General features: G+C 45.0%; 1 protein-coding gene across 2 annotated transcripts in view; it reads left to right on the top strand.

Annotated features, from left to right (window-relative positions):
* LOC125310257 (cyclic nucleotide-gated olfactory channel-like) overlaps positions 1-13,423 on the top strand; it is a 187,679-nt gene that overhangs the window by 87,206 nt on the left and 87,050 nt on the right. The window lies entirely within an intron of this gene.

Raw genomic sequence — 13,423 nt, 5'->3', positions numbered from 1 at the left:
GGCTGCATCCAGACACTTAGCTGCCGTCGGGGGCTGCATGCAGTCGACTCAACCTCTCTACGGACAGTTTTTAATGTTTATCAGAAAATAACTACTGAGTATTCTGATTGAGTTTAATTTTCGGGACAATTAGGGCGGGATTCGGGACAACTGCTTGGATATCGGGACTGTCCCGAATTTTTCGGGACGTCTGGTCACCCTAAATGCATCGTTACACTACGTTAGTGTTTCCCAAAACAATAGTAGCAACGAACGTTCGCAACCACTATCGTAAAGTTGTGTAGTTACAACTACACCTCTCGACCTGTGGTAGAATGCTAGTAGAAGCATAGTTCCAGGGATCTTCATGTCAAAGGCGTCACTGGCGCCAGTTATTTGTTTGCAAATTAATAATTATAAATATATTTAGGTTTCTAATTGATATTTACACTTCTAACCACCATACATCCATATTTTAAAATGCCCAAGGCAGAAAATACATAAACATAATTTCAATGCATTTCTTACTTCCAGTAACTATATGCATGTGACAATAAACTTCCTTGGATCCTTGTAATTAAAAGTCAATTTGCAGCCATGTGCACGTAAGTAAAAGTCACACACCTGCAGATAATAATAAGGTGGTGCACACTTTTTGATGAGTCAGCTGAGAATATGTAGCCTTTGATTTTCATGGAGGGGGGGGTGCTTGTTAGTTTACGCAAACCAAGCCAAGAAGGCTGATTCTGATTTTGATAATATGATCTGCACAAACTTAGGTAAACAACGATGTCAATATTGTTGTCAAAATCTAAACCCAGATTCGAACTCTTGGACAGGGGACTGGTAACTGCTGTGCAACGGCGGCTGTCATCTGCTGGCCTTAACGCAATGTGCCACAGAAGTATGTGCAGGTGCCCGTTCACGTGCTACTAAACGTCATTAACCACCAGACTACTGAAGTTTGAAAACTATCATGGTCCAAACTTACAGTACTATGTAAGTACGACAGTTTTGGGAAACAGTCGTAACTTACATGTTGGTTAGTTGAACGATGCATCCTGTTAGTAAAAAGTTAACCTCCGTAGTTGTACAGTACGGGAAACACACCCCAGATCAGCTTGTAGGCCATTAGCAATCTGTTTATTTTATTTTATGAAGCATACACAGTAGAACACATGCCACATTCTCTTTCAATAGACAGATGCAATAGCCATTGGTCAAGTATTGAGTATAAAGCAATTAAGATAGTACCCTATACAAAAAGTACTTCATACTATCATAAAAATTCGTTAAAACGAATAGCATTTTGCAACTTGACAAAACACTGGATTAAATATCGTAGGCACAGGAGAAAACTTGTACATCCATTGGCCCGTGGGGAGATCACATGTCAGTTGCCTCTCCCTTCAGTGCTATGACTCGTTTGGCTGTGAGCTTGTTTCGCCAAAAAAAAACTATTGCATACAGTGGGTCGTTAAGTTTGGACGGGTTCCTTCATGAATCACGCACCCCATTTTCTCAGCAGAAATGGCACAAACTGCAGTTGACACAAACAACTACAAGGTGTCACTTGGGTGCCACTACTATTTTGATGCGACTGACTTACTGCTTCCATGGCCTTGGGGGGCCACGGGAACTTAAATTGATCACGGTAGTTTAAACACACTTGACAAAACATTCTAATATGAAAATGTAGATGCAATTGTTGTAAAATGGTGCAGCTCCTTTAAGAAAGCACCGTGTGCAGGGATGGAGAGAGAAAGCGAGAGGGATAGGCCTATGTGTGTTAGAACTTAGTGTGTGGAAAAAGTGCGTGCTGTTGAGACTGGAGCGAGTCATATTCAAAATAATGCAAAAAAAAAGCAATTATCCTCATTCATTGCAACCAAAGCATGCCTGCTTGCCCGGCGTTCAAACGAAAAATATATCAAAGCACATTTTGCGTTTTTTGAATGTAGCACGAAAAAATGTTTAAACAGCTGGACAAATGATTTAGCTAATTGATTATATAACCTGTACACCAGCAATTGTTGAACATTTACCTGTACAAAATTACATTGACAGTAGCCCAGCCTAACAGCATGTTGTAGGCCTACTGTAGAAATTTCACTTAAATTGCAACCATAACATGCCTGCTTGCCAGCGTTCAAAAGCGACGAAAAAGATAATAAAACAACAAGAGGGTTGAGTCTGAATGACACTGAGTTTTTAGACACTGAGTTTTTGTAGTTAAGAAATATTTTCGCATAAAAAAATGGTCATTCTTCAATCTCCTTCACTGGCGCCTATGGAAAAAAAGGCGCGTCCCAAAACAACGATCAATGATCATCAAATTTCTCTCTCACATTGCTCCCTCATAACCATCTATAAAAAAGTGTTTCTGTTCTTTTTTGAGCACATCGAATCCCAGGACATAGCACTGGACCTTATAATAATTTCGAGATATAATTCCAAAGGGGGCAGATAGGGGCCACTGCACTTAAAACTTAAAAGATGAAGCTTTCGAACTTTGAAAGTGCGATCAGTGACTGGCATCAGATTGAGCGAAGCTTTTGAGAGTTGAACAGGCTATTAAAACTATTTGCGCACCTCCATGTCACAGGAGAGACTGGGCTCTCCCTTCTATGAAAAAAAGGCGTTAGGCTACCTGCAAACTGGCCTATGATTTCATTGCTGAGTTTGCGGCAAAGCAAGAAAAATTTTTTTTCCTGAGTCTAGGATATGGCCGAGTCAGTGTCATTTATTTGTCCAATGTTAGCCTATAGATACAGACCAGTACATCTTATCAATAGTTTGAATGTCGTGTGTGTTTCTGCTCATTGACAAATACCGTTCAGCACAATGATTCATGCCCAATTAATTCCCCCCTGTTAAAGTGTTAAGCCTTTGTTACACTATTTGGTTTTCGTGATGTAGCCTATGATAAACACCAAATGGCCAAATATGTGACTCAGCTAATGTTATAGGCTATACAATTGAATTTCCCTCTTAAAGGCAAGCTGGTGTAGCTTATTAGACTAGGCTACTATTAAAATACACCGACAGTAGCCTTGGCTATGTGTAAAAGTAAGCTATCATGATTTCATGCGTAAGTGAAAAGGGCCTTGCATCTGTCAAGTTAGCTGGGGGCCTCGCATCCCTTGCGGCGGCCCTGCAGCTCCTCCTAAGACAGCGAGGAAAAAAAAAAGTTAAAATCTGCGATAAACCGGGGAAAAGTTGACAGGTTTGTTTAGGTCCGGTGATTATTTGTGAAATTGTGCAAGCGACAGCCTTTTCAAGGCATTTCAAGGAAGGAGTCGTTGCATGCAAGCTCCCAAATTGACCCAGTAGCCTAAGGCATCAATAAATTGTTGGGACTGGGGAGGGTCATGCGTTTTTCTCAATCACTTTGGAGGGTCATAGAAAAAATTCTTGCTGGCGGGGAGGGTCCGTCTTTTTTGACTAACGCTCCCAAAACTCCTTCGGTAGCCCCTTAATTAAATAAATAACGCTTCGCTTTAAGGCCAAACCCAAGAGCAAAGCCTCTCTGTTAAGGCAGTCGATAGGATATATAACGAGCTGTGTGCCTGGAAAGACGATAGATGACGGCTCTGGTCATCCCATACCCTCCCCACTTCCTATAGCCTACCATTATGAAGGCCTGTAGCCTAAAGCGACTTCGTTGCGTTTTGTGACATTAAGCTTTTCCGTTAATCCCCCCTCCCCATCCCCTTCTTTCACAAGCAGTGGGGGATCGCGGGCCTAAAGTAACACTTTTGGTAGACAAAGGAGGGTTCTCCAGCGCTTCTGTCGTTTGGCCACAATCCGTTGCAACCAGGCCAGGACAGATATTTTAGAGGAGGCGCGGTGCAGCTCAGATGTCTTCTTAATTTTCTTTATTAGATCAGTAAAGGTGCAGAACATTATTAAACTTTGACTAACATTTGATGTGTCGATGTTTTTTGACTAACGAACATCGAAGCGTTAGTCAAAGTTTAATAATGTTCTGCACCTTTACTAAAGAATAAAGAAAATTTAAGACATCTGAGCTACACCAGCATCTCTCTCTTTAACACTTTTGGCTTTGGCTAAATATTTCTAAAATCATTTGAGTTTCACTAGTCACATGTTTTAACAAGCAACACTTGTTATTGAACTAATAACAGGCGTGTGGCGAAAATTGACTTTATTTTCCATGCAGGAGAAATAACATATGCAGAGTCTAACCAAGGTCAATCTTGCCAAAAAAAGCCCTCAAATCTGAAAACACATGAGGCAAAAGTGCAAAACATCACAAAACTAACTAAACTAACAGCATATTTTTGTATTGCAATCATTGTAGCCTACAGTTGTAACAGCGTAACAGTCGTTTTACTCCCCGGATCGCTCATTATAAAGAGCGTTTAGCGTGTCCCAAAACAGCTATCAATTAATCACCAAAGCGTCTTATAAACAAGTATTGCCAGGAGCAACACCTTGCAAAAAATGATAACAATAGGCCTAGGCCTTTATATGGCTCTGCTCCTGCCTAGATTCGAACTCAGAACTACCTGAAAGTTGCAGACCTGTTCTGGAAATCGTGCATTAACCCACTCGACCGTCAGACAAGCTATCTGCTTCGAGTAGGCCTATTGGGTAGGACTGTAGCCTACACTGGTTGCTGTGGCACAGTCTTGAGTGACCAATTCGTTTTCTTTGTCATATGAATGCTGTCATTTTGTTAACATTACTGTTAAGGAGATGCTGTAGGCAAAGTCTATATTTCAACCTCGTTAGTGTAGTAAAAAAAAATGGAACTATTCACAAGGTTTCTGGGCAGCATATTTATGTTCTGTTAGCAAGCGAACTTCTCATGACTACCGACAAAGTAGCCTACTGCCAGCTGTGAAGCTCTCATTTTAAAACATTACTGAGAGACAGACACTGTACAATCAAGAAATCTTGCCACTGAATCAAAACTATGTTTAACATTATGTACAAGGCTTAGGCTACAGTGGACTAGCATGTTGCAGGGGCTGCTAAAACACAGAGAAACGCACTGAAAACTTCGGCCAATCACAGCCCTTGCTGTCGAATCGCCCGTCTGGTTCGACCGTGGAACTCCACAGCGGACTATGCTTTAAAAGCGGCTGCAGTTGTACTTACATTTCACCATTCACCATGATCGTGAATGAAGTGTCAATTTTAACTGGGACCCACTGTATATCAATCGTCTTTGTTCATGGGTTTGGCCTCACAGCAGAGGCTTAGACAACTATGACCCACGTTTTGGTTTAAGTAATTTGCCCTACTTATTGACTGCAATGTAGTCAATTGACTGCTTGACAGGTTATTTTTATTTTCTGTACAATAAACAAATACATCTGCTTTATGCGCAGAATTACACACTTGGCCAGCCTATAGAGCGGGCACATTTTGGAGAGAATAGAGAATGTATGCACGCAAGAATCTGTAGGCTATTTGTGGCTGGTTACCAGCAAACAATGTTTAATGCATTAACTCAAGACGTCAAACATTTTCTAAACAAGACAAACAGAAAGGATGCAGCAGGCAGCAAATGTAGAAGAGTCATTTCCATTGGAAGAACAAAATGCTGAATGAAGCCCAAAGATATGAAGGCATATCTGGCAAGTTCTTATTTTTTGAAGACGTAAATGGTTGGGCTATAGGCCTAGTTTGCAAGAAGGAGACATAAAGCGTGAGCATGCCACACTATCCACATCTGTGGTATAGCGGGGGGTAGGAGGATTACTGTTAGCGCAGGATTTATATAAAATTCTTCAACAGAAGGCCTGCCTCGAATGCAGGCTTGCCCAAAAAAAAGGCCTGTGGTTTGCACAGCCTACAGTAAGTAGGTCTTAGTGAGTCTAGACTTCTTTTAAACTGTCTCAGAGGTGTAAAGTTGCGGTCGTTGGGGGCAGGGCCGGATTAACAATTCATAGACCCTTGGGAACAAATGTCTGATGGCCCCCCTTGCCCCCCAGACAACGTGAATTGGGCGGTCAGTTAATAGGCCTATCGTGAAGATTTGTATTGCCATTTAAGGCACGAGCGCATCTGTGAGGCCAAGCCTCACCAAGTAGCCCGTTTGTTTACAACTAACATTACATTTAATTAAACTGCTTATAGGCTATGCCGAAATAGTTTCAACATTTTGAATATCAGTGTCGGGTGAATTAGGAAAGGCCTTATGGCTGAATGGGATCCCCCGTCAAGCAATAACCATCCAAAAAGTTAAAAACAGATGACATGATACGCGTCACTGACATAATGCGCAAATAATATAGCCTAGATATTCCAATATATTGAATACATGTGTTTATTTTAGGGGATATATTTGAGCGTCATTTTGAGCAATTTTGACAGCCCTAGTCCACTGTTGGCTACGCCAATCGTCTGTTAACACCTTCCACCTAACCCCGGTAAGTGGGGGTCGCTATAATGCGTGTGAAATAGCACCATTGAGTAGCCTATGCGAATTAGCCTTAAAATCGTTCCGGTGTTGTGTGCCTTCTGGTTTCTCCACCTACTGGTTTCCTTGCGCGTGCATGCGCTGCAGCAGTTGTCAGACGTTCACAAACAAGTTGTTTTAGGCGGTTTGAAAGTAAACTTTTCATACGCCATTTCGGCTACATTACAGCCACTTTCGGACAAAAGACACGTAAAAAAATATATGTTTTGAAAACTAGCATTAAACTGGATTCGATCCCGCAAAAGCAACACACGCGTGACTCTCTCCATCCTGATTCCCTACTATTTGAGCCAACTAATATGTTCTAATAGGCAACACCCAGGTAACATGTTGTCCAGGCTATCTGAAACAAGGGGTTGCCTCTCATCTACAACAACTGGTTACCTTGGGCTGCTACAGTCGTCAGTACACTGTGCACAGTAGGCCTATGATACTCTTTGTGGTTGATCAACTAAAAATAAAAGATGTATTTGGTGATGACGTTATTGTAGGTGTCAGGCTGGAGTGAAGAGCACAGTCGCAGATGCAGCTCAGGTTTTTAATAATTTCAGTAACTTAGAAAGTGGTCAATAGACAAAGCAAACTCAGCTGTTATCAAGTAGAACCACAAACACTGGATCAATTTCAACAGAGAACAAAAGGCAAACTCAAAGTTCATCAAACAACAGTTTGTTCAGGGTAATCTAATTCAAGGTCAAAGCACAGTCCACGGTCAAAGCACAGAAGGCAGTCAGCGAGGCAAAGGTTTCCAGACAGGGCAAGACAAAAGGGAAGTTCAGAGTCCGACTCCTTAGTGCCCTCTGCTGTTCTGGAGGACACGCTGTGTGTTGAGTCGTGACAGAACCCCCCGAGGGCCGGCACCCGACGGTCCAGGAAGGTTTGGGTGCGTGTCAAAGAACTCCTGAATTAAGGATTAGTGAAAAATGTCCCTCCGCGAGACCCAGGACCGCTCCTCCGGTCCATAGCCCAGGAACTCGACCCCGCCGCCGAACATCCAGGAGCCTTTTAACTGTAGGTCAGAGTGCCACCAATCCTTCGAGGGGGGGGCGGGTTCCGGGATTCTGGAGACAGAGGGGAAGAGACAGCTTTGCGAAGCAGAGAGACATGAAAAACAGGACTGACCCTCATCGATCGAGGAATGGACAACATGTAAGACATCGGGTTGATTCTGCGTGCCATTCTGAATGGTCCCACATACCTGGGCGAGAGCTTTCTGGATTCTGCAGGCATTGGCAATCCTTTAGTCGACACCCAAACTCTGTCACCAGGGTTGTAGAACACTGCCACCCTCCTTCTTCTATCCGCCTGGCGCTTGTATTGGTTTGTGGCCCTGACGAGGTTCCGACGGGCCCTTTTCCAGAGTCGTCGAAGACGCTGGACTGAGGCATTCTCTGAAGGCACCGGACCCTCTGTTGGCGATGCAGGAAACAACACTGGAGGGTATCCTGTAAGAACTTTGAAAGGAGACAATCCTAAGGATGAAGATTCTAACTGATTGTGGGCTAACTCTGCCCACATCAGGTAACTGGCCCACATGGTAGGATTAGAAGAACAATATGACCGGAGATATTTCTCCATTTCTTGGTTTATACGTTCAGTCTGGCCATTACTTTGGGGGTGATACCCTGAGGTGAGGCGAACAGTTACCCCCATAAGTTGCCAAAAGGCCCTCCAGAACCCTGAGATGAACTGTGGTCCCCGGTCAGACAGGATTTCCTCAGGTGTGCCCTGGTAGCAAACCACCTCTCTCACTAGAATGTCCGCTGTCTGTCCGCGCAGTTGGCAGTTTCTGTAGGGTCACAAAACGAGATGTTTTCGAAAAACGATCAACAACAACAAGCACTACTGTAAAACCATTGGAGAGGGGCAATCCAGTAACAAAGTCAAGAGAGACATGTGACCAGGGGCGACGGGGTATAGGCAAGGGGAGCAAGAGACCTTGGGGCCGCTGGTTGTCAACTTTGTGGGCGGCACAGACTGAACAGGCAGAGACATAGCTCGCAACATCATCTCTCATAGACGGCCACCAGAAAGTACGACTAATCAGTTCCATGGTTCGGTGGCGTCCGGGATGCCCAACCAGGTGGGAAGCATGACCCCACTCCAACACCAGTGGCCGTTGTGCGGTCGGAACGAAAGTCTTGGAGGACGGTGTGTCAGGTGGTGGCTGTTCTAGACGGTGGCCATCTTGCACTTGTTCCATTAGTACCCAACGAACTGGGGCAATGACACAGTTGTCAGGGACAATCGGTTCTGGTTTCTCTAGAAGGCTATCTGGGGCAAACTGGCGAGAAAGGGCATCGGGCTTGATGTTCTTGGACCCAGGTCGGAAAGAGAGTGTGAAGTTGAAGCATGTGAAGAAGAGGGCCCACCGGGCTTGACGAGGATTGAGTCTGCGGGCCTCACGGATGTACTCCAGGTTTTTGTGATCTGTCCAAACCATAAACGGGTGTTGGGCCCCTTCCAGCCAGTTGCGCCACTCTTCTAGGGCCAGTTTGACCGCCAGCAATTCACGATTCCCTACATCATAGCGACTTTCAGCTGGGGTGAGCCGCCGGGAAAAAAAGGCACAAGGATGGACCTTTTGGTCATGGGAGGACCTCTGGGAGAGGACCGCTCCTACACCCACCTCAGAGGCATCCACCTCGACTATGAAAGGCAGTTCCGTGTCTGGGTGCATTAGTACTGGAGCAGTGGTGAACCTTCGTTTTAGCTCTGAAAAAGCTTTATGTGCAGGGGGTCCATCGTAGGGAAGTGGGTTTACCCCGAAGAAGGCCAGTAAGAGGAGCTGCCCCCGTGCTATAATTACGGATAAAGCGACGATAAAAGTTTGAAAAAGCCAGAAATCTTTGCAGCTGCTTCACCGTTGTGGGAGGAGGCCACTCCAGGACTGCTGTCACTTTAGACTGATCCATTATCAAACCCTGGGGGGAGACAACAAAGCCAAGAAAGGCGGTGCTAGAAGTGTGGAACTCACTTTTTTCCAGCTTGACGAAGAGTCTGTTTTGGAGTAGTCTCTGGAGCACTTGCCGGACGTGTTGAATGTGAGTATCTAGATCAGGGGAAAATATTAAAATGTCGTCTAAATAAACAAACACAAAGTGATCCAAAAAATCTCTCAACACATCATTAACCAAGGCTTGGAATACGGCAGGACAATTAGAAAAACCAAAAGGCATTACCAAGTACTCATAATGGCCTCGAGGGGTAATGAACGCCGTCTTCCACTCGTCGCCTTCTCGAATTCTGACGAGATGGTAGGCATTCCGGAGGTCCAACTTTGTGAAGACTGTCGCTCCACTGAGACGCTCAAAGGCTGTGTTCAACAGTGGCAAGGGGTACTTATTCTTCACCGTTATTTTATTCAGCCCTCGGTAATCAATACATGGACGAAGCCCACCATCTTTTTTGCCCACGAAAAAAAAAAACAGCTGCTGCAGGAGAAGTGGATGGTCGGATAAGTCCATTTTGGAGAGACTCCTGTATGTACGCATCCATGGCTTGTGTTTCAGGAATGGACAAGGAGTAAAGCCTACCTCGTGGGGGCACTGTGCCAGGCAGGAGATCAATTGCCATATCATAGCTGCGATGTGGAGGGAGCGAGGCTGCATTTTCCTTACTAAACACCGCACTGAAGTCACGATACATGACAGGCACCCCAGAAGCATCAGCCAGTGGAGTAGGGATAGCTGCAACAGCAACGCTAGAGAGTGAGGGCAGTTCCGGTGGCCGATGAGCTGTACAGGCAGGTCCCCACTGAGTGAGAGTGCTGGTAGCCCAATCAAATGAGGGTTGATGAGTTATGAGCCAGGGGTATCCTAGGACAAGAGGATCTTGAGGAGTGTCTATTAAAAAGAAAACACAGCTCTCCAAGTGTGTGTTCAGTGTAAGCATTTGCAGGGGCTCAGTATAGAACTCTAGCTGTCCAGACCCTAGGGGGCGTCCATCTAAGGCCTGTACTGTTTTTGGAGTCTCACAACGAGTGATGGGAATCTGTAATTGGCGTGCTAGAGTTTGGTCTATCAAATTAACTGCTGCACCTGAATCCACCAAGGCTTGTAGACTTACTTGAGATCCCTTGCTGGAGGCCCAGGACAGACACACAGGCAGGGTGCAGCGAGACGTGGGAGCAGAGGCGACGACTCCGCTCACCAGGAGGCCCCCCGACTCCTGGTGGGCGCGATCTTTTCCCTGGAGGTTTGGACAGGTAGCGCGCACGTGACCCTGAGCTCCACAATACATGCAAAGGCCCTGTTGAATCCGGCGACGTCGCTCCTCTTGGCTTAAACGGGAATGGCCCAGCTGCACTGGCTCTTCACCGTTATGGTCGACTGGGGAGCTGGGCCGAGGTGGTGTTGGTAACGGTAGTGGAGACATTTGGGCCCGGTTTGGCAGAAGAGTGCGGAACTCTCTTTGTTCTCTGCGCCTTTCTCGCATGCGTCTATCCAAAGCTGTGGCCAGAGTGACAATGTCATCCAAATCTTCACCCCAGTCTCAATTCACCATTTCATCCTTCAGGGACTCCCTTAACCCCTGGTAAAAAGCAGTCACCAGCGCTTCATTCTCCCATCCAGTCTCAGCTGCCAGGTTTCGGAACTCGATGGCGTATTCTGTGACTGACCGTAAGCCTTGGGAGAGTGTGAACAGACGAGACGCGGCCAGTCGTTGAGTGAGGCCGTCATCGAAGACTCGATGAATGGCATCCATAAATATTTCACTGGATGAGCAGTCTGGGTGTCGATGGGTCCATAAGGCAGTAGCCCAATCCAAGGCCTTTCCAATTAGCCGTGTGATGATGTACGCAACTTTAGATCGTTCAGTGGGGAAGTTTGCTGGTTGCAATTCAAAGATCAAAGAACAAAAAGCCTTTGCAGGTAGCTGACTCACCAGAGAAAGATGGAGGAGGAGACAGGTGGACGGTGGAGGAGGTAGGGGAAGGAGAGCCCTTAGGATCAGGCAAAGTCCTCACTCGATGACCAATCTGGTTAAGTGCTTCCTCCATCTTCTGGAGACCATCTTGCTGGTTGTGTACAGTTACCCCAAGTCTCTGAACAAAAGCTCGAAGATCCTCTACATCCGCTGTGCTACTTAGATCGGGCTTAGATGTCAGGCTGGAGTGAAGAGCACAGTCGCAGATGCAGTTCAGGTTTTTAATAATTTCAGTAACTTAGAAAGTGGTCAACAGACAAAGCAAACTCAGCTGTTATCAAGTAGAACCACAAACACTGGATCAATTTCAACAGAGAACAAAAGGCAAACTCAAAGTTCATCAAACAACAGTTTGTTCAGGGTAATCCAATTCAAGGTCAAAGCACAGTCCACGGTCAAAGCACAGAAGGCAGTCAGCGAGGCAAAGGTTTCCAGACAGGACAAGACAAAAGGGAAGTTCAGAGACAAGTGGACAGTAGGCCTAGTAGACCTAAATTCTGAGAAATGGTACAAGAAATTATCTACATAGCGCACCAGACCGCAATGTCTTCAAGGGTTGAATGAAGGGAGTTTGCAAAAAGTAATGTATTTTTCAGTCAATAAACATTCTTAATTTTCGAATGTCTTTGTCAGGGCTATATACATTTTAAACATTGGGTGCTGAAGACCCGACAAAGCCTTGCGTTAATTCTTCAGGTGGGAAGTGTCAGGAAAGTGTCATACGAGAGACGCTCTTATTGGTGGTTAGTATATGGAGTAGGGAATTGACAGCAACATATCCAATCACATTATGAGAGATGCTGAATTTAACATAAACTGCGATGTTTGATTTTAAATTAATGTAAATTTAGCCGGGACTGTAAGCTGGCACACGTGGGTGCTCGATGTTTTCAGTGGGTGCCGAGAGACGGAGCACCCACGGTATCGGCGCCTATGACAAGCGTATCTCGTGGTTGCATCCATTACAAACAAACATGCAATGTGAACGTCTGGGATTGGGGAGAGCACTAAATGCTCTTCTGAAAAAGCACAAAGTCAAGCCTTTAAATGAAAAACACTCTTTAATAATCAAAAAAATAAAAATAAACGCTAATGAAGTAAACTTGTGACCATCAAAAATAGTTTATCGCCTGTAACTCCATGATAACAGGACGTAACAGAAAGGCATTTGGCTGAGCAACGGAGGTTAATATGCTCTAAATTTTGTCCAAATGATGTCTGTCTATCATCGTTGCACTCGGAGAAAACCAGAATGTTTAATTTGTCCCATGCGTTTCTTCTCACGGGCTGCAAACGGATTCACTCGCCGTTAACCAAATATTTCTTTTATTAGGGCAGGGCAGGCATATTTCTGGCTATTAAATTATTTCTAAACCAGTCTGCTAAAGTCTGTAGTGAAGTCTGTCTAGGGTTTTCCAGCTCCATTTCTTTTTACGAGACACCCTGCTCACTTGAGACCTCTGCCGGTTGTTGCAGCGTCACTGGAAAAATACAAATTAAAGTCGCGTGATCCCGCGCGCGGACCACGAGTGAAGCCGGCCAAGTCGAAGCACTGCCCACTGTAGGCCCTACTGGCAAGTTTAAAATTTGATGACCAAAAGTGGGCCAGAGTGGGCGATCCGATAACTGGAAATCTAATCTCACTATGGGTTTGTGTTCACAATTGGGTTCCCCTCACTTTCCAAATATCTCCTGCGCCCGTCTTCAGCTGTGCTTCATATGCGCCTTTCGCTATAGACCAGGTTTTTCTTGGTCAGTGGTGTAATGCTTTTTAGATGGTGTAAGATAGCGATTTTTTTAGATAATGCGCCAGACCCCACCTTAGGTTGTTAATTGCCACACCCCTGAGCGCATTGCTCAATAAAAGAGACCGGCATAGCAAAAAAACTTGAGTGTACAATAGGAATACGCTTTGCATCGTGATGAGAACACTTTGCGCCATACTTTTGACCATCATAATAGAGCCCTTACATTTTGTAAGGGTAGTCCAGTCCATCGATAGAACCTTCTTGCCTGACAAGCTTAAGTTGTGGTGCTTACAGTTTGAGCTCTTGCAACACA

The sequence above is a fragment of the Alosa alosa genome, chromosome 2 (assembly GCF_017589495.1).
Source record: "Alosa alosa isolate M-15738 ecotype Scorff River chromosome 2, AALO_Geno_1.1, whole genome shotgun sequence".
In the NCBI taxonomy this organism is placed as follows: domain Eukaryota; kingdom Metazoa; phylum Chordata; class Actinopteri; order Clupeiformes; family Clupeidae; genus Alosa; species Alosa alosa.
This window is presented reverse-complemented; position numbering and strand designations above follow the sequence as displayed.